Consider the following 23,073-nt stretch of genomic DNA (forward strand, 5'->3'; position numbering starts at 1 on the left):
CTGAGTAATGTCTTGGCTATTTGAGGTTTTTTTCTGGTTCCATATGAAACAAAGTACTATTTTTTCCAGATCTTTAAAGTATGATGGTGGTGCTTTGATAACAATTGCATTAGATTTGTAAATTGCTTTGGGTAATATGGACATTTTGACGATGTTGATTCTTCCCAGCCACGAGCATGGTATGTTTTTCCATTTGTTAATGTCTTCAGCTATTTATTTTCTCAGAGTTTCATAATTCTCTTTATAGAGATCTTTCATGTCCTTTGTTAGGTAAATTCCCAAATATTTCATCTTCCTTGGCACAATTGTGAAGGAAATAGAGTCCTTGACTGTCCATATTACCCAAAGCAATTTACATTGCTCCTTCAGGGATTCCTGTGAGGCTAATGTTTGTTCTTTTGGAGTGGTGCCACAGTTCTCTCAGGGAATGATCCATTTTTTGGTTTCTTTGTTTGTTTTTTTTTTTTTTTTTGGCTGGGGCAGTTTTGAACCTTCCACCTCCAGTATATGGGGCCGGTACCCTACCACTTGAGCCACAGGCACCACCCAAGGGAATGACCCGTTTTTGCTCTCTGTTTCTCTTCCTCTTTGGGTATTAGGGAGTGTTCATAAGCTTTGTCTTCAATATCAGAGATCCTTTCTTCTGCCTGCTCCATTCTGTTACTGAGGGGTTCTACTGTATTTCTCAGATCTTTGAGGGCTACAAGTTCTTGCCTCAATGTGTCAAAAATCTTTGGTGATTTTGTCTTTGAATTCATCGAATTCTTGAGAGTACTTTTGAATTGTTCCTTGAATTTGTAATTCCATCTTTACCTCCATTTTGTTAATATTATTTGCAATCCAAATTCTGAATTTGATTTCTGACATGCCAGCTATTTGTTTATGAATGAGATCTTCTGTTGTGTCTCCTTTGTTATTCCTTGATGGAGCTAATCTACTCTGATTATTCATGGTGCCAGAGATTTTCTGCTGATTCCACCCCATGATTATTTTTCACCTTTTGACCAGAGAATCTGGTAAGGTGAAATTGAATTGAGGGCTCCTGGAGTTATAATTAACCAGCCCTTTACCAAAGAACTGGGACTGGTGATTGCAGCTTTTACCCTATAGCTTTACAAAGGTCCCATTCAGTACTATAGCCTGAAACTCTGGGGACAAGCTTGGTGTGGTGGGACTAGATGGCTCTGACCTGTATTCAGCTAGTCTCTATCCAATCCTAGTGAATCCGTGGCTTTGGGCTGAAATCTCAGCTGTAGAGATATATAAGCAACTAAGACACCCTGCCTCCCCCCCCCCCCACCAGGCAACAAGTGGAAGAGGAGAATCCCATATTCCCACAACAACATGACCAGGGTACAACCTTGGTGGGTCCTGAGATGATCATCCCAGGTCAAGAGGTCCAAACCAATTGTCCCAGCCAACACAAACACTGATCAGGTAGAAGAGTTCAAAAGGTCTTCAGCACCTAGGCAGTGGAGATCCACTGGCAGCTCAAGTGTAACTCACTCCAGTGCTCTGTGGAGTCAGAAAGGCCTGCCCAGCAAAATATTCCAGGGGGACTGGTGCCTCCTTCCCCACCTTGCACCTCCATAACAGCCAGGCACTGGGACCCCCACAGGGCTGTGGCCAGTTCCCTCCAATGAGCAAATGAGCCAAGGATTTGGGCCTGCCAGAGTCTGAGGGAAGTCAATGCCTTGTGGGCCAAGCATCCACACTCTGCCACCAGCTGGCTGGGGGAGTTGAAGTCTGATTACCTCAGATGCTCAATGGAAACTGGGGAGAGTTTAGCCTGAGTGTGTGTTCCAAACCAGAAGTTAACAAAGCAGCAAGTATTTTTTGCCCTCAGAGACCGTGCCTCTGCCCCAGCCACTCTGCTCCACTGGTATCCCTGCAATACGAGATCTATCTCCCTCCAGCAGTCCTCAGAATTGGGTAGGTGTCTCTCCGAAATTTGACCCTGGCAGGATGGCTCTATGAATACTGCTGCTAGGTGGGAGGTGTCTCCACTTGGGTTCCCACACCTCAGTAGTTCCCCAGCCTCCTCCCATTGTATGGAGGCCCAAGCCTCCACTCACTGCTGAGTTGCTCTTTCTCATAGCCAAGCCAGACACCTTCCCCCCTGTGCCTTTCTGCACTGTTACTGGATTCACAGTTACAGTGTAGCTGTGCTACCTCAGACCATGCAATGCCCATTCTTAGCAAAGAACCATGAATGTTCTATTCTCTGCAGGTGTTGGGCTTCTAAACCGCCAGGCCAGAGGGAAGGATGGACTGGGAATTCAAAGTGGCCAGGAAGATATTTGTTCAACCTTCATGCCAGACAAAAGAATGCCCAGGCTTACAGCAGGGACTCTCTGGAGAAGGAGTCCCAGCTTCCAGCAACTCACACCCATGGGGTGAGAGAAGATGACCTCAGTTCACAGCTCACTAGTAGAGATCTCACAGCAAGCAAGCAAGCAACTCTCTTGGGGGAGGGGATGGACACACATCCTCTTTGGGGTAGTTGTGTACCTGAAATTTGTTTCCTTGGTGTTGCAGTTTGCCTCAGCAGAGAAGATGTGCAATTATCAATCTCTTCTCTCAGCTCGGCTCCCACCCTTCAGCTTTGTTGGGTTCTTTCTGGCCATTATCTCTCCCTCTGGACAGGAGCTTCTGTTGAAAGCTGGCTTCAGTTGGCTATCATCCCCCACACCTCTTTGCTCATGATCCTCAGTGTAGGGGCCACATTCTCAGCAGGGAAATCCATGGTTCTAGTACTCTGAAGCTGCTGCTGGGCTCCCCTGGCTACAGGAAAACAGGCCTTGTTGAGGACCACACTTGAATGATCAGATATCTTGCCGTGGCATCCTTACCCATAAATGCAAATCTGTGGCCTGGCAGCACTCTGCTTAACCGATTTTACATTACAGTTGCATTACAATAATGTAACCTTACACAAACCTCATGTAGCACAGCATAAGTATTTCTATCCAGTAAATTTCCTGGAATGGAATTGCTGGGTCAAAATTACAAATGTGTGAATTTAAAATTTTGATAGGTATTTTTAAGTACTCACCATTGTGGAGGCAGCAGTTTACACAACCAACAGCAGTGTGGTAGCAGATCTGTTTCCCATATCAACACAAGATTTTGACAAACTTTTTTATATTTGCCAATCTGATGGGTAAAAATGGATGTCAGTGTAATTTTAATTTGTATTTTTTCTGATAATGAATGGGGTTGAGCATCCCTTCATGTGTTTAAGATCCATTAGTAGTTCCTTTTCTGTTATATACTTTGCTTACTTTTATTATCAGTCTTTTTCTTACTGATTTCTAGGGTATACAAAGGAATATATGTATATACATACAGATAAATGTGTGTGTATAAAATCTCAGGGAACTTCGTTTTTGCCTATATTATGAATTGCGATGTGGTTTATAATTTTATTGTTTACCTTTAACTTTACTTCTGGTAGATTTTTCCATATAGGAATTGTTATTTTTATGTAGTTGAATTTATCAATCTTTTTTCTGACTTCATTGTTTAATTCATATCAGAGTTTCTTCATTCTAAAATTATGAGAATTAAAAATTCTCCCATAGTCTCTTCTATTTTTTAATGGTTTCTTGTTTTTCATTTAAAATATTTGATCCATTTGGAATTTCTTCTGATGCATGGTTTGAACTCAAGTTTATATTATTTTTCAATTGGCTATGCCATTTAAAAGAAAATGGTCTATGTTTGTTGCATAGTTCATCTTCCCTTCACAGATTCAACTCTGCACCTTTATACCCTTTGCATTCCCAGAGGTATAAAGATTCTTTTTTTTTTTTTGAGCCAGAGTCTTACTTTGTTGTCCTGGGTAAAGTGCCATGGTATCATAGCTCACAGCAACCTCAAACTCTTCAGCTCAAGTGATTCTCTTACCTCATCCTCCAAGTAGTCAGGACTACAGGCACTCACTACAATGCCTGGTTATTTTTAGAGATGGGTCTCACTCTTACTCAGAATGGTCTCCAACTCCTGAGCTCAGGTAATCCACCCACCTAGGCCTCCCAGAGTGCTAGGATTACGTGTAAGCCACCGCACTAGCAGGTATGTGGATCTATTCCTTGACATTACATACTGTGCTCTGATTGTCAGCCTATTAGCATTTGCCTTGATTTTAAAACAATCCTCATTTTATAGTATGTTTCATAGTGACTAGGGTGATCTCATCTCATTACTATTTTATGGGGTTTTTTTCCCAGAATTTCTCTGGGAATAGCATATTTATTCTAATATGAATTTTTGAATCAGCAATAATGCTTTCTTCACATTATCACTCAAAAAATACTTTTCTTATTTTATTGAGGCTGTGTTATATTTATAGATTAATTTTTCAAAAATTATAATTTTTAAATGATACTTTTCTTATACAGGGACATAGTATTGCAAATTTTTTATATCTTAATGGGGGACACTGATCATTTTTTTGCAATTCTTTTCATCTGGATCTCAAACACCTATTCTAGGTAATTTATATATATATATATAAATTATATATATATATACACACACATATATGTGTAAATTATAGATATATATATATATATGGTGCTTTAAAAAGTAAAGGGATTGAATTAGTAATTGAAGAATCTCCCAAGGAAAAAAGATTTGGATCAGTTGGCTTTACTGTTAAATTATACCAAACATCTAAAGAATTGATACCAATTCTTTCTCAAACTCTTCCAAAATATTTGAGAGGATGGAACACTTCTTTACTCATACTCTGACGCTGGTATTACCCTGATAACAAATCCAGAAAAAAATATTACCAGAACAGAAAACTACAGACCAATATCTCTGATGAATATTGATGCAGATATTTTCAACAAAATATGGTAATTATCCCTTGGTACTCATGGGGAATTCGCTTCAGGGCCCCCAAGTAAATAACAAAATCTATAAATGCTTAAGTCTCTTATATAAAATGGTTTAATTTTGCATGTAACCTATGCACATCCTGCCATATACTTTAAATCATCCCTGGATTACTTATAATACCTAAAAGTTGTTACAGTGCATTTTAAAATTTTGATTTTTTTAAATGTTGTATATATTGTTTTTTTTTTTCTGAATAATTTTGATCTGTGGTTGGTTGAATCTTAGATATGGAACCTGCTTATTTGGAGGTGTGACTGAACTAGAAAATTGAAGTGAGATTTATTTCTGAAGTGCAAGAATGGTTCCACATAAGAAAATCAATTAATGTAATGTATCTGGAATGAAGAAAAAATATATAATGCAAAAAATATATAATATATATTACATTACATTGTATTGTAATGTAATGAAGAAAAACACATAATAATATCAATTGGTACAGAAAAACATTTTGACCAAATTCAACTCTCTTAAGTGATAAAAACTTCAATAAACTAAGAATAGAGGAAAATTTTCTCAACATGATAGAGGTCATATAGGAAAAATCCACAGTATCATAATTAAAGTCAAAGGACTGAAAGATTTTTGCTTAAGATTAGGAAAAAATGGGAATACCTGCTTTGTCCACTTCTATTTGACATAGTATTCAAAGTTCTAACCAGAGTAATTAAATACAAAAAAAAAAGAAATAGAAATTATATAAAATGTCACCTTCATATTTGCAGGTGACATGATCTCATATGTTGAAAATTCTGAAGAAAATTATTAAAAATACATTAAAGCTAATAAAAAAATCAGCAAACTTGTGGAATACAAAATGAGCATACAAACTCTGTTGCATTTCTATACATTAAAAATGAACAATCCAAAAGGGAAATTAAGAAAACAATCCCACCCACTTACAATCATGTTAAAAAAAAAAAAAAACACCAAAATTCTACAAATAAATTTAACCATGCAAGTGAAAGATTTGTACATTGAAACTGCAAAATATTATTGAAAGAAATTAAAGAATACTTAAATAAGCATACAGCTATCCCATGTTCATGAATCGGAAGATTTAATATTGCTAAAATCACACTACATCTACAAAGTCAATGTAATCCTTATCAAAATGTCAACAATATTTTTTGCAGAAATAGAAAAACCCCATCCTAAAATTAATGTGGAATCTCAAAAAAACCCCAAAAGCCAAAAAAATATTGAAAAAGAATAAATTTTGAGCAGTAACATGTCCTGATTTCAAAACTTAATACAAAGTCACCACAATCAAAACAGTGTGGTACTGGCCTGATGATAGACATATAAACCAATTGACTAGATAGACATTGTAGAAATAATATATAGCTGATTAATTTTCAACAAGGTTGTCAAGATTATTCACTGGGAAGAGGGTAATCTTTTCAAGAAATTATGATGGGAAAACTAAATGCCCACATGCAAATGAATGAAGTTGGACCTTTACTTCATACCATGTGAAAAATTAACTCAAAGCAGATCTAAGACCCAAGCTTAAGAGTTAAAATTATAAAACTCATGGGAAAAAAAACATAAAAGAAAATTTTTATAATATTAGATTTGGAAATGATTTCTTGAATATGACATTAAAACTATAGAAAACAAAAGAAAAATATATGTTGGTCATCATGAAAATCAAGTACTATGCATCAAAGGATATTATCAAAAGAATGAAAACACAACACATAAAATGGAACAAATTATTTGTAAGTTATATATCTAATAAATGATTAATATCCAGAATATACAAACAGCTCTTACAATTCAATAACAACAACTACATTGCACGCATTTCAAAATTGATCAAGGAACTTAAATAGACATTTATCTCAAAAAGATATAAAAGTGGTTAGCAAGCACATGAAAAAATGCTCATATCACTAATAATGACAGGAATACAAATCAAAACCACAATGACATATCATCTCACATCCATTAGGATAGTTATTATAACAAAGAAGCAAAATAAAAAATAATAAGTGTTGGCAAAGATGTGGTGATATTGAAAACCTTGTACATTTTTGGTGCAATAGAAAACAATTTATGGTAGTTCCTCAAAAAATTAAAAATAGAATTACTAGCAATTCTAGGCATTTACAGAGAGTGCTAAAAACATATATACACATTTTAAGAAAGGAAAATTTTTGTATTAAAATTGTACTATCAAAGTCATGTTTGACTTCTTCAATTACAAGAGGTGTAAGCTACAACATACAAGATAACAAACATTATCATTATATATTAAGTATCACCATTTTAATACTGTTTTTTCCTTTCTTAAAATGTGTATACATTTTTTGGCACACTCTGTATTCATAAAATAATTAAAAGCAAGAACTTGGACAATTGCACACCAATGTTCATACCGGTACTATTCACAATAGACAAAAGGTAGAAAGAATGCAAATATCCATCAATGGATAAATGAATAAGCAAAATGTGTTACAGACACATAATAGAGTATTGTTCTGCCTTACAAAATGAAATTCTGATGCACGCTATGAATGGCATTACCCTTGAAATAATTTGTACTAAATGAAATGAGCATATGAAGTACCTAGAACAGACAAAGTCAGTTTGGGGAGATGAGTTAGTAGTAATGGTTTTGCAACATTGTGACATAATTTATGTCACTGAAATATATATGAAAAAATGATTAAAATGCTAAATTTTATGTTATGTATATTTTATCACAACAGAAATTAAATTTAAAAAGTAAACTTTTCTATGATCGTTTCTAATTGGTTGTCTTTTTTGTGTATATGTAGAATATTGATTTCTACATACTAATTGTATACACAACCAACATTCTGAATTCTGGGGCAGGTGCTGTAATAATTTCTTAGTTATCTTTTTTTTAATTTTAGATTAATATGAGGGTACAATTAGGCAACAATGTTTGCATTTATAGGTAAAGTCCCTGTTGTAGTTGTATCCTGCACCCAGGAGATGTGCCATGTATCCCCACATTGTGCCCATTAGGTGGGAGCACACCAATCCCCCTGCCTCTTCTCCTTGCCTACCCTCCCCAACTTGAATTGAGTTTTTCTTTTATGTAGGTATATATTAGTTCATCTACTGGTCTCATATTAGTCTTGAGTACATTGGATACTTGTTTTTCCAATCTTGTGATACTTAACTAAGAGTAATGTATTTCAACTCCATCCAGGTTAATACAAAAGATGTAAATTCTTCATCTTTTTATGGCTGAGTAGTATTCTATAGTTTTATACATATACCACAGCTTATTAATCTATTCATCGGTTGATGGGCACTTGGGTTATTTCCATATCTTGGTGGTTGTAAATTGAGCTGCAATAACCAATCTAGTGCAAATGTCCTTATGATAGAATGATTTTTTTCTTCTGGATAAATGCCTAGTAATGGGATTGCAGGATCAAATGGAAGGTCTATTTTGAGTTCTTTGAGGATTCTCCATACTTCTTTGCAAAAACGCTGATTTGTTTGCAATCCCATCAACCATGTAAAAGTGTTCACTTCTCTCCACATCCACACCAGCACCTATAGCTTTGGGACTGCAATGTGGGCTATTCTCACTGGGATTAGGTGATATCTCAGGGTGATTATAATTTGCATTTCTCTGATGATTAGGGATAAGGATCTTAGTTATCTCTTTTTAGAAATTGTGCTGAAATATACATAAGATAAAAGTTACCATTTTCTCCACTTTTCAGCGTATTGTTCAGTGGCCTTAAGTAATTCACATTGTTGTGCAACCATCACCATCATCCAGATGCAGAACTTTCTCATCTCCCCAAACTGAAACTCTGTCCTCATTAAAACCTAGCTCCCCATCCTCCCATCCCCCAACCCTGGCAACTCCCGTTCTGCTTTCTGTCTCAGTGAATTTGACTCTCTAGGGACCTCCTGTGAGTGAAATCATATGGTACTTGTCGTTCAGTAAGTGTGTTATTTCACTGATCATAATGTCCTCAAGGTTCGTTCATGTTGTAACATGTGACAGGATTACTTCCTTTTTAAGGCTGTATAATCTTCCATTATATGGATATTCCATGTTTTGTTTATCCATTCACCTTCCACCTTCGGGCTGCTATAATAATCTGCTAGGAACACGGGTGTACAAATATCTGTTCTTGTTCCCACTTTCAATTTGAGGGGCATATACACAGAAGTGAAATTGCAAGATTATATGACAATTATATTTCTAATTTTTTGTAGAACCACCATACCATTTTTCATAGCACTTGCACCATTTTTATTTTCCAACCAGCACTTAGTTCTCTTTCTTAGCCATGTGTATAAATATGTGATTTTCAAATAATGATCATTTTACCTCCTTAGTCCAATTTTTATGCATCTAATGTCTTTCTCTTTTCTCATATCTGTTAGGAACAGTTTTTTATTGCAAAAATTTCAGTTTATTAAAAGTAAGATGTATAGTTATATCCAGGGCTTAATTTTTTATTCTTGTTCATTGGTTGAGAAGTGAGATTCTAAAACAACTATTTCAATATACAATAAATCACTATTTTTAGCTGATAAGGCGTCTCCATTAGCTAAAATATCATCATAACTTGGTTATAAGAACTTTGCATTTTGCTGATGGAATGAATACACTGACAGACTTAGTACGAATTCACAATTACCCATTGTATTGTAAGTTAATGAGCAACTTAAAATACATTTTAATATCTGAATAGTTTTGACAGAGATAAACCCTGAGGTATTTGAAATTTTGAAAAATCACATTGTGGAATATTAAATGCTTACTAGGTGTTATGTACTGAATTGTGCCCTCCCACACACAAATTCAAATATTGACCCCCTAACCCCCAACGTGACTGTATTTGAAAAAAAGGTATTTAAGGAAGTAAGATTAAATTAGGTTACAAGGGTGACCTCTAGGCTGTTAGGATTGGTATCTTTATGAGAGAGGAAGGGGCCCCAGGGACCTTGCTCTTTTGCCATGAACACAGAGGGGAGGCCACGTGAGGACCTGGGGAGAAGATGCAGCCTTCTACAGGCCAAGCGAGAGGCCATAGAGAAACCAGCTCTGCCAACATCTTGCTCTTGGATTTTCAGTCTCCAGAACTGTGAGAAAATAAATTTCTGTTGTTTAATTCACCCTGTACATAGTTTGTCATGGCAGCTCAAGCTGATTAATACACTAGGTATATTTGAAAGACACATTTCTGTCAAATAATAACATGTTAATTGGCTAAGGAACCCACTCATTGATTCCTTCTTAATTGAACATTTAGCAATTTAGGAATGTGAGCAGTTGCAATTTGCTCTTAGTTACTCAGCCGGACAGACATTTATTACTCTGATTTCAAACTTCCGGATCTGCTTGATCAAAGAACATCCTGAATTTCCAAAGCTAGCTGTTAATGTTTTAAAGTATCAATTTGAACTAATTATCTGTATGTATCATGAGTTTTCTATTATGTATAGCCAAATACATAAGCTATAAATTGGAGGATGAAATTGGCATGAACGTAGAACAAACGCATATACCCTGATTTCAAATGTTATGGTCACCCAAAGAATCTTCATTCTCATTCATTGACTCCTTAAGTAATTTTTTTTTTTTTTTAAGTTTGGACTTCAAAAAGTAAAGTTGTGTTAATCAGACATACCGTTTATTGATTCCTTGTTACGACATCTGAGGACGTAACAGCAGTTAAATTTTCCCCTGGGTATTTTTCACCCTCCATTTTCAGACATTTAAGTTAAATTTTAATTACTTTAGAAAGTTATAATATTTATATTCTCTTATGTGACTGTAATTCTTTCAATTTTTAAACTTATCCTTATGTCTTGATAATTTGCTTATAAATTGCTATTACATTTCTAAAATTGGCAGAGTTGATTTTACTCAGCTGGACAGACATTAATAAAATGTATTTTATTAAATAAATTTCATTAAATAACTGTATTTAATTAGCTCCATAATTACGTGTAATGTCCACACTGGGTTCTTTTATTTTGCTACCTCTGCATTCCTGAATTCTTTATTTGTTTTTTTTTTTTTTTCATTGTTGGGGATTCATTGAGGGTACAATAAGCCAGGTTACACTGATTGCAATTGTTAGGTAAAGTCCCTCTTGCAATCATGTCTTGCCCCCAGAAAGTGTGACACACACCAAGGCCCCACCGCCCTCCCTCTGTCCCTCTTTCTGCTTTTCCTCCCCCCCATAACCTTAATTGTCATTAATTGTCCTCATACCAAAATTGAGTACATAGGATACATGCTTCTCCATTCTTGTGATGCTTTACTAAGAATAATGTCTTCCACTTCCATCCAGGTTAATACGAAGGATGTAAAGTCTCCATTTTTTTTAATGGCTGAATAGTATTCCATGGTATACATATACCACAGCTTGTTAATCCATTCCTGGGTTGGTGGGCATTTAGGCTGTTTCCACATTTTGGCGATTGTAAATTGAGCTGCAATAAACAGTCTAGTACAAGTGTCCTTAGGATAAAAGGATTTCTTTCCTTCTGGGTAGATGCCCAGTAATGGGATTGCAGGATCAAATGGGAGGTCTAGGTTGAGTGCTTTGAGGTTTCTCCATACTTCCTTCCAGGAAGGTTGTACCAGTTTGCAGTCCCACCAGCAGTGTAAAAGTGTTCCCTTCTCTCCACATCCACGCCAGCATCTGCAGTTTTGAGATTCTGTGATGTGGGCCATTCTCACTGGGGTTAGATGATATCTCAGGGTTGTTTTGATTTGCATTTCTCTAATATATACAGATGATGAACATTTTTTCATGTGTTTGTTAGCCATTCGTCTGTCATCTTTAGAGAAAGTTCTATTCATGTCTCTTGCCCATTGATATATAGGATTGTTGGCTTTTTTCATGTGGATTAATTTGAGTTCTCTATAGATCCTAGTTATAAGCTTTTGTCTGATTGAAAATATGCAAATATCCTTTCCCATTGTGTAGGTTGTCTCTTTGCTTTGGTTATTGTTAGCTGTATAGAAGCTTTTCAGTTTAATGAAGTCCCATTTGTTTATTTTTGTTGTTGTTGCAATTGCCATGGCAGTCTTTTTCATGAAGTCTTTCCCCAGGCCAATATCTTCTAGTGTTTTTCCTATGTTTTCTTTGAGGATTTTTATTGTTTCATGCCTTAAATTTAAGTCCTTTATCCATCTTGAATCAATTTTTGTGAGTGGGAAAGGTGTGGGTCCAGTTTCAGTCTTTTACATGTAGACATCCAGTTCTCCCAACACCATTTATTGAATAGGGAGTCTTTCCCCCAAGGTATGTTCTTGTTTGGTTTATTGAAGACTAAGTGGTTGTAAGATGTTAGTTTCATTTCTTGGTTTTCAATTCAATTCCAAGTGTCCATGTCTCTGTTTTTGTGCCAGTACCATGCTGTCTTGAGCACTATGGCTTTGTAGTACAGACTAAAATCTGGTATGCTGATGTCCCCAGCTTTATTTTTATTACTAAGAAGTGCCTTAGCTATACGGGGTTTTTTCTGGTTCCATACAAAACGCAGAATCATTTTTTCCAAATCTTTGAAGTATGATGTTGGTATTTTGATAGGAATGGCATTGAATAGGTAGATTGCTTTGGGAAGTATAGACATTTTAATAATGTTGATTCTTCCCATCCATGAGTATGGTATGTTCTGCCATTTGTTAATATCCTCTGCTATTTCCTTTCTGAGGATTTCAGAGTTTTGTTTATAGAGGTCCTTCACCTCCTTTTTAGGTATATTCTTAGGTATTTCATTTTCTTTGAAACTATGGTGAAGGGAGTTGTGTCATTAATTAGCTTCTCATCTTCACTGTTATTGGTGTATACAAAGGCTACTGACTTGTGGACATTGATTTTATATCCTGAAACATTACTCTATTGTTTGATGACTTCTAGGAGTCTTGTGGTTGAGTCTTTGGGGTTCTCTAAATATAAGATCATGTCATCAGCAAAGAGGGAGAGTTTGACCTCCTCTTCTCCCATTTGGATTCCCTTTATTTCCTTGTCTTGCCTAATTGTTTTGGCTAGAACTTCCAGCACTACGTTGAATAGTAAAGGTGACAGAGGACAACCTTGTCTGGTTCCAGTTCTAAGAGGAAAAGCTTTCAGTTTTACTCCATTCAGTAAAATATTGGCTGTGGGTTTGTCATAGATAGCTTCAATCAGTTTTAGAAATGTGCCACCTATGCCTATACTCTTCAGTGTTCTAATTAGAAAAGGATGCTGGATTTTATCAAATGCTTTTTCTGCATCTATTGAGAGGATCGTGTGATCTTTATTTTTGCCTCTGTTAATATGGTGGATAATGTTTATGGACTTGTGTATGTTAAATCAGCCTTGCATCCCTGGAATGAAGCCTACTTGATCATGATGAATGACTTTTTTGATGATAAGCTGTACTCTATTGGCTAGGATTTTGTTGAGAATTTTTGCATCTATATTCATGAGTGAGATTGGTCTGAAATTCTCCTTTTTGTTTGGGTCTTTTCCTGGTTTTGGCATCAGGTTGATGTTTGCTTCATAGAATGTATTCGGGAAGATTCCTTCTTCCTCAATTTTTTCGAATAATTTCTGCAGTACAGGAATAAGCTCTTCCTTGAAGGTTTGATAGAATTCTGGTGTGAAGCCATCTGGACCAGGGCATTTTTTGGTTGGAAGATTTTTTATTGTTTCTTTGATCTCAGTGTTTGAAATTGGACTGTTCAGGAGCCCTATTTCTTCCTGGCTGAGTCTAGGGAGAGGGTGTGATTCCAAATATTGATCCATTTCCTTCACATTGTCAAATTTCTGGGCATAGAGTTTCTGGTAGTATTCAGAGATGATCTCTTGTATCTTTGTGGGATCAGTTGTTATTTCCCCTTTATCATTTCTGATTGAGGTTACTAGAGATTTTACTTTTCTATTCCTCGTTAGTCTGGCCAATGGTTAATCTATTTTATTTATTTTTTCCAAAAACCAACTCCTTGTTTGATTAATTTTCTGAATGATTCTTTTGTTTTCAATTTCATTGATCTCTGATTTGATTTTGGATATTTCTTTTCTTGTACTGAGTTTAGGCTTAGATTGTTCTTCTTTTTCCAATTCCATAAGATCTCTTGTGAGATTGTTGATGTGCTCTCTTTCTGTTTTTCGAATGTATGTAAGCATCTAAAGCGATGAATTTTCCTCTCAAAACTGCTTTTGCAGTATCCCACAGGTTTTGGTAGCTTGTGTCTTCATTGTTGTTATGCTCAAGGAAGTTAATGATTTCCTGTTTTATTTCTTCCTGCACCCATCTGTTATTCAACACAAGATTGTTTAATTTCCATGCCTTTGGGTGGGGTTGAGTGTTTTTGTTAGAGTTGAGTTCCACCTTTAGTGCCTTATGGTCTGAGAAGATACAAGGTAAAATTTCAATTCTTTGGATTCTGTTGATATTTGTTTTGTGTCCCAGGATATGATCAATTTTGGAGAATGTTCCATGGGGTGATGAGAAGAATGTATATTCTTTATGTTTGGGGTGGAGTGTTCTATATGTGTCTATCAAGCACAGTTGTTCTAGGGTCTCATTTAAATCTCTTATATCTTTGTTTAATTTCTGTTTAGAGGATCTGTCCAGCTCTGTAAGAGGAGTGTTAAGGTCCCCTGTTATTATGGTATTATCAGATATCATATTGCTCAGACTGAGTAAGGTCTGTTTCAAGAATCCGGGAGCATTTAAATTGGGTGCATAAATATTTAGAATTGAAATGTCTTCTTGTTGTATTTTTCCCTTGACCAATATAAAGTGACCATCCTGGTCTTTTTTGACTTTAGTTGCTTTAAATCCACATGTATCTGAAAATAAGATTGGAACTCCTCTTTTCTTCTGAATTCCATTTGCCTGAAAAGTTGTCTTCCAACCCTTGACTCGGAGCTTTAATTTGTCTTTTGAAGCCAGGTGTGTTTCTTGCAGACAGCAAATGGATGGCTTGTGTTTTTGAATCCAGTCAGCCAATCTATGTCTCTTTGGTGGGCAATTCAAGCCATTAACATTTATTGAGATAATTATAAGTGTGGTAGTATTCTATTCGTCTTATTTTGTGAGAGTCCATTGCTTAGTTTTATCTTTTGCATCAGTGTGGAGGTTAGGTTCTGTCCTTTAATTTCTGAGTTCTTACTTTGCTGTTGATCCATTGTGGTGGTCAGTGTGCAGAACAGGTTGAAGTATTTCCTGTAGAGCTGGTTTTGTTGTGGCAAATTTCCTCAATGTTTGTATATCCGTAAATGATTTGATTTCTCCATCAATTTTTAAGCTTAGCTTAGCAGGGTACAGAATTCTGGGCTGGAAATTGTTCTGTTTAAGTAGATTAAAAGTAGATGACATTGTCTTCTTGCTTGGAAAGTTTCATTAGAGAAGTCTGCGGTCACTCTGATGGATTTGCCCCTGTAGGTCAACTGGCTCTTACTCCTGGCAGCTTGCAGAATCTTTTCTTTTGTCTTGACTTTGGACAGGTTCATCACAATGTGTCTTGGAGAAGCTCGGTTAGAGTTGAGGCGACCTGGGGTCCGATAGCCCTCTGAAAGCAGTGTGTCAGTATCTTTGGGAAATTTTCTTTTATGATATTTTCTAGTATGGCTTCCATTCCTCTGGGGCATTCTTCCCCTTCTGGAATTCCTATAACTCGTATGTTGGAACGCTTCATAAAGTCCCATAATTCTGACAGTGAATGTTCTGCTTTCTCTCTCTTCTTTTCTGCCTCTTTTACTATCTGAGTTATCTCAAGAACTTTGTCTTCTACCTCTGAAATTCTTTCTTCTGCATGGTCTGACCTGTTGCTGATACTTTCCATTGCATCTTTAAGTTCCCTAATTGACTGTTTGAGTTCCTTCAGCTCTGCTATATCCTTTTTATATTCTTCATATCGTTCATCTCTGATTTGATTCTGTTTTTGGATTTCCTTTTGGTTATTTTCCACTTTATTAGCAGTTTCCTTCATTGTTTCCATCATTTCTTTCATTGTTTTCAACATGTGTATTCTAAATTCCCTTTCTGTCATTCCTAACATTTCTATACTGGTGGAATCATCTGCAGTAGCTACCTCATGGTCCCTTGGTGGGGTTGTTCTGGACTGGTTCTTCATGTTGCCTGGAGTTTTCTGCTGATTCTTCCTCATGAGTGATTTGTTTTATCTGTTTCCTTGCCCTAATTTTCCTTTCACGTCCTCTTGTTCTTTAAGTTCTCGTGCCTGTGGACTAAGGGTTACAGGACCAGAAAGGTGAGGAGGATGAAAAGCAAAAAAGGGATGAAAGAAAGGAAGACTGATTGATAAGAAAAAAAAGAAAAATAGAGAAAGGAGAGGGGGTGGGTAAAATGAATATTGACAAAAAGAAGAGAGGCACAGAAAGAGGGAGACAGGGCAATATAGGTGTACAGTAGGGTACTTTGACACAACTTAAAAAAAACCCCCACCTTCTGGGGGTGCCCAGTTGGGTGGTTCCCTTGAGGTCAGCAGCTCTTTGCTAACCTGATCAGACACAGTACCCCACCTCCACCAAGTAGAGAGGAAAGACAAAAATGCTATAAATCAAACCAAAACAAGCAAACAGAAAACTTTACGGGATAAAATTGGGTGAAAAACCAAATAACAGTGGTAGAAACACTAGCAAAAATGAAGTTCTAGTTATTGAAAAAGGCAGCAATGGGAAATTATAATTAAACTAGAAAAATTGAGAAAGAAAAAGGATCTGTATGGAAAAGGTTGACATTAAAAAAATAAAACATCAACAACATCAAAATAAACAAAAAAACAAACAACCAAACCAAAAAAAAAAACAACAAAAAAACAAAAACCAAAAAAAACACAACCAAAAACAGAGCAGTATGTATATGTTATTGAATATTGTCTGGGCAACACGTGGTCTTCTGGGGTATGAGATGTTAATCACAGTTCTGATACGACTGGAGGCTGCTGATTTCTCAAACCCCAGCAGGTAGACACCCTAAATCTCTCTTCAGCCCACTTAAAAGGCAGTTTGAACTTATAAACTTGCTGAGCAGAAGCTTTCTCAGGAAAGTGCTTGTCGCTGGAATCACTACTGAAGTGGCTATCCACTTACCCATTGTGCCAAAACCGGTCTCACTCTGCCCCTGAGGGTTAGGGCTGCAAGGCGTCTCAGACCCCACCCTTAGGCTACTTGGTCGCTGGGTTACCAGCTCCCACCCGATTCTAGCTCTGCGACCCTGAGGGCGGAGCTTGCCGGGGCAGATCGCTCACAATGGCTCCCTGTGACCCGCAGCCAAACATTATTAGCTCCGTCTGGCTCAGCGGCTCAGACTGGGGCCCTAGACAACAGCCAAAGTTCTCCGCACTCCCGCTCAGGCTCTCCCCAAGGCAGTTCAACTGAGTGCCAAGTCCAAAGACACCAAAGCAGTTCACAGGCAAGGCCTTTCTGGTTTGCAGTCTCGCTGCTGCTGAACTTACAGTTGCAGGCAGGTTTAGACGGATTGAACACACGTGACCACTTGCCGTTTTTCCACTGTTTTAGTCCTCCTCTTGGGGTCCAGAAGTCTCTCGCTGGCTCCCTGTATCCTTACTGGGGTGATGATAGGCAGATCCCACCAGCCAGAGATGCCTGGAGTCCTATCTCCCCAGACTCACGGTGCCCAGATCCAAGGAAGCTGTTACTCGGCCGTCATCTTGCTCCGCCTCCTCCTGAATTCTTTATTTTGATTCCTCTCTCAATAGCATAAATATAATTGTCAAGTAATTTTCCAGAAATGTTTCATGGCTGTTATGGGCCTCGAATATTACATAATGAACTAAAATTTGGGTAGAAAATTGGCAGGTGAGAACTTCAGAATTCTAGAACATTTTTTAGTTTATCTTATGGCACTAACTATTCCTAGAGAGAACTTAAGAGGCTCAACTTCTTTTCCCCTGTATCCAGCATGCTGTCTGTCTAGATGTCTCCAGCATTTGCTTCTCACCCTTAAAGCTCAGAAACTTTACTTAGTGTTGAAATTCAGTATCATTTTTTTTTTTCCTGGAACAAAATGTGCCTTTTCATCTTCAGGTTCAGGTTTTCCTTCTATTTTAGAAATGCTGCAAATCCATTACAATAGAACCCCCTAGCTGACTACCTCCCTACAGTAATGCTCTCCCTGAGTTGACCTAATTTTCATAGACCAGTCATGTACCACATGTAGATAGCAGCACAGTAGGCCTTGTTCCTTATGTTGATCACCAGTTTGTTACAGTCCCTTGGGTGATCAACTTACAGAGGTTCTACTGTATATTTAAGTACTTTTATTTGACTGTTTATTCTTTCCACTTCTTTGGAAACAATTATACTCAATTTAGTTCTTTTCTGTGCTGCTTTAGATAGTTTTCATTTTATCATTATTCATTATCTCTTCTTATTTAGTTTAGTTTTGGTATTTTCTTGTATTATCAACTCTTGTTCAGTGGTATGTATTCTAATTTTTTTCCTTATAACAGTTACATGATTATCTTCAATTGCTTTTCTGGGTTCTGTGATTTCATTCTACATATTTGTATAACTTTTCAAAGACATTTTCAACCACGAAAAGACTCAAAGTGGTCTATTCATGCTCCAGTTTATTTGAGAGTATAGAGAAGTATTTGCCTAAAATTTTATTTTATGGTCTACAATGATTCTTCTTAAGCGAATTCTTGTTTGCTCTTTGCTTGTGATTTTCCTTTCCTCTACTTCAAAAGTTGTGGTGGTTATGAACATGGTCCATCTTATGTCCTTTCTGATTATTACTTATATGTTGATTGGGATGTGTTATCTGGACCTGCTATTTGGTCAAAAACAGTGTGGGGAGTGTGGAGAGTTTCAGCTGGTACGGTCAATAGCTTCCAAACAATTCTGTTGTTACTAAATATCCTTTTGCTACAAAATCTACTCTCTCTCATAGTCTTTGAGGACACATCTCTTTTTCTGAGATTCACCTGAGTAAGATGCAATGATCTCCCAGGCAGAAATTGAGTAGTGACTCTCAGATGCCGCTTAGCTCAAAAGTCATTGGATTTCGTATGTGACATTGATTTTTCTCTATTCATGTATCTCTGATTGGCATTTCTGATTTCGGGCTGTTTCTCCAGCTTAGGAAGCCATGTGTGTAGAAAATAAACAGGAATTCCAGAGGCAGCGCCCGGACCATTTGTTGGGGTGGAGTGAGCATGCTTCCTAATGCTCCTGTCACACACCAGTGCCAGCACCTTTGTTTTTCAACGCAGGATCATCAGATTCTTCAAGATCCTCTACTTCCACAGCAATCTAAGAATCTCAAGAGGTGAATAGCAGCTGTGGGAGTGTTGCAACAGTTGTAGTTCAGACTCACTTGCAAGCTTTAGAAACTTGAATTAAAACATCCCTAAATATATGCAAAGTTTATTTTCTTCCACACAACAGCCCAGCGGTATATCCAGCTTCGAAGGAGACTTATCCAGGCCTTCAACAATCAGCATGAAGCTGTTCCTATTTACTAACTCAGCATCCTCTGCGTAGCCTTAATTCTCAGGCAAGCCTTCCCTTGATGTTCTCAAGAGGCTAGCCGAATCTTCCGACCCACTGGATTTCTCATTTACTTCCAGTAAAGAGGAAAAAAACATGCCTTTCCAAAAGGCCAATGAATATGTTGGAGTTGAGTGGGCTCTAAAGTGGACTATGTGTCCATTCTTCAACCCCAGACTAAGAGTTGAGAACATTGCCTATCTCAAGCTAATCAGGGTCTATTGCCCGAATTCTTCAGTTCCACTGACAGCCATTCAGGCAGTTCATGTGCACAGTTAGGAAGGGGGTGAGGGATGAACACGCTGCAGGCCACCAGGGAGTACTCTCAGCAGACCAAAATGCCACTCCATCTGGTAGGAAGTTTTCTTGTTTTTGAAATGGAATTGCTTTCTTTTTTTAAGATGGCATTTTCTACTTCATTGTCATTTTGGGGTCTACTTTTGTGACTTTAAGAGACAAGAGGAGAGTATAATCTCTTTATTTCTCACCTTTAATGGGAACTCCTAACTTAGCATCAGTTTTATGATTTGGGTTCCTTCTTTACACATTAAACCACCATCTTCTGAGCATCTGCCATATAGCAGGCCTTGTTCTAGGCTGGAGTTTTGACAGCAATGGAGCCAGACATTTCTTCAACCCTCTCAGAGTCTAAAGTCTAGCTCATAAGATGCATGTGGGAAAAAATGGGTCAACTTTTCAAAAAGTTTAAAAACCACTGGCTTATTACATGTAATTTCCTTCCTTCCTTCCTTCCTTCCTTCCTTCCTTCCTTCCTTCCTTCCTTCCTTCCTTCCTTCCTTCCTTCCTTCTTCCCTTCCTTCCTTTTTCCCTTCCTTCCTTCTTTCCCTCCCTCCCTCCTTCTTTTCCTCCTCCTTTCCTTTGTTCCTTCCTTTTTCTTTCTTTCTTTGGGGAAGACATGTGAGAGGTGACACAGAATAGAGGGATGACACGGGATTGTGGAGTGGCAGTGAAGGAAGTCCTAGGCAGTAGGAACCTCTCAAGAGAGATGCCATACATTTCTGGATTTTCTCGGCTTTTGATTCTTAAGACTCCCTTAGGAAACTCCACTTAAATGATTTCTCCTTATTTCTTCAACCTTTCAGCTTTACCCAGCACATTCCCAGAGACTGAAACTCTGTGATTTTGTATGGCTCATTCCTGCTTTTTCCTGATCTTCCTCCATCTCCTCCCATCTTTCCTGCCTCATGTTCCCTTAGGCAGTCACGAAAGCAAGGGCCTAGGGCCCCCATGAGCACCTGGTGTGCTTTGGGAAGGCTGAGTGGCCACTGACAGTGAGAATAGCCCCTGAGGCCAGCACCATGGAATTCTCAGAGCTGCGCTGTTCAAGGCCTAGTCACAGGCATCAGTATGCTTTACCCTCTGTCCTTGTGAGGAACAAGGTCAGGGCCCCTGGGAGGGTCTGCCTCCATGGCAGCGCTAGCTCACCTGGAGGTCATCTCCTGCAGGTCAGGTGCTGCCACTTCCTTCTGTCCTCACATCCCCATCCACGGGGCACTGCAGAGTTTGCATCTCACTGAGTGAGGACACCAGGGCTCTTCTAACCCTGCTCCTCACCTGAGTCAGACTGCTACGCGGAGGCAGATCCTGGCGCTGTCCTGGGTCTCTCTGCTCCATGTCCCAACCCCTGCTCACTGTGCTCCATGGGAATGGAGAGAAAACTCCAAACTGGAGATTCCTTTCTCTGCACCTGACAACTTCTCCAGGGCAAGTGCTGCATTTTTCCAGCTGTGATGTCAGCCCTTTCATCTCAGATCCCTCCTCTGTTCTGTAGCAAGAATATCTCCCCCAGAAAGGAGGCAGTGAAGACAAGTGGCAGGGGAAAGGGGCCCAGGACTCAGAGGGGGGCCCTGGTGGTCAGGTTCCTGACTGTGCTAACAAGCCCATGTGCCTGGTGAGAGGGACAGAGTTTGCGGGCCTCAACATCAGAGCTTTAAAGAAGGCTTTTATGCTTTTGGTCTTTTCTTTGTTCATGAATTGTTTGTTTTCCGGTGATGTTTTAGTAAAAATTTCTTTTGAAAATCCTAAGCTTTCTCAGCTGTGCAAAAAGGAACAAAGAACAGGGCTTTGGTGTTTTGTCCGCACTTGGACAGGTGTTCCGCAGAGGAAGTGGCCTGTCCTGGCCCAGGCGGCAGTGCTGGGGGGCGGGGAGGGGCAGAGTCCTCGCCGCTCAACCCCAGGGCCTCTGCTTTTCCACCCTGCCTTTCCTGTTACAGGTGTCCTTGCCAGTCTTGCCCTTTGTCACAAAGCCACTGACCCCTTTGTCATCCAACACAATGGAAGTTTATAAGAAACATATTCCGGGTGGCGCCTGTGGCTCAGTGAGTAGGGCGCCGGCCCCATATGCTGAGGGTGGCGGGTTTAAACCCGGCCCCGGCCAAACTGCAACAGAAAAATAGCTGGGCGTTGTGGCGGGCGCCTGTAGTCCCAGCTGCTCCGGAGGCTGAGGCAAGAGAATCACGTAAGCCCAGGAGTTAGAGGTTGCTGTGAGCCGTGTGACGCCACGGCACTCTACCCGAGGACGGTACAGTGAGACTCTGTCTCTACAAAAAAAAAAAAAGAAAGAAACATATTCCAGGAAGGTTCCCAATCTATCCCTTAAAAAGATACATGCCAATTTGCTAATTTTCCTAGTCCCTCCCTTGCCATGGTTACCAGCCCTTCGGGGAGAAATCAGGTGAGGCCCAGGGAGCAGGGAGCCCTGGGTGAGCTCCTGAATCCTACTTAGCATCAGCCTTCAAACCCTAAGAGGGAGAAACGCCACTGACCTGGCAGGACTGTGGTGATGATTGAACGGGGCCGTACCGCAGTGCTGCTCTGTACCAACAGCCCCATGCAGACACTGCTGTGAGCCCTGCGGGACCTGGAGGGGAGAGTGTGTTTGCCTTGTGTCTGTGCTTTTGTCAGTCTGAAAGGGTAGAGAAGGTGGACACATATACTCAACGGAACCAACTCAAATTCTGCCTGCATCTTCCCAGCCCACATCCCAGGACTTGGGGAGAGCCATAGTGAGAGCATTCACAGCACAGCAATCAAGACATGCTACAAAGCAGGGTTTGTTTGATCGGAGAGCCAGTTTACTAGCACATCAGTTAGCAGGTTATAAGACAAGGCTTCAGGTGATATGTTATTTATTATTTAAATAAGAAAAATCTGGTAAGGAAGATGGAGTTTAATTATCAGTATATTATGAAGACATCAGTGTTAACTGAACATTGTCAACAGATGCTTAATGTTTACAGGGAATGATTATTGTATCACAAAGCATTCCATTATTATCATTGTAAACTTTTCTTTTTTAAGACTGATATTTGTATATATTTCTTTTTTTAATTAAGCAATAATAATAAAAAATGTATATATATTTCTTAACCTAAAGCATGTTTTCCATTTAGCATGGTTAGTTTTGGAAAGATGCTGTAAGCTTATCATGAAAAGTAAAATCCAGAGAAAAAATGAAATTGGGTTTTTTTCTAAAAAAAAAAATCTAAACGGGGATAGGCAAAATCAAATTCAATAAAACACAACTGTGATGAATTAAATGATAATGGGATTGATTTCATCATTTAGTTCAACAGCATCCTCAGAAATACCTTTTTGCAGGAAAGATCTATGATGTACATTTGCGTTAAAGACAGTGATGGTCACTTGGAGG

Source organism: Nycticebus coucang, chromosome 9 (genome assembly GCF_027406575.1).
Source record: "Nycticebus coucang isolate mNycCou1 chromosome 9, mNycCou1.pri, whole genome shotgun sequence".
NCBI lineage: Eukaryota > Metazoa > Chordata > Mammalia > Primates > Lorisidae > Nycticebus > Nycticebus coucang.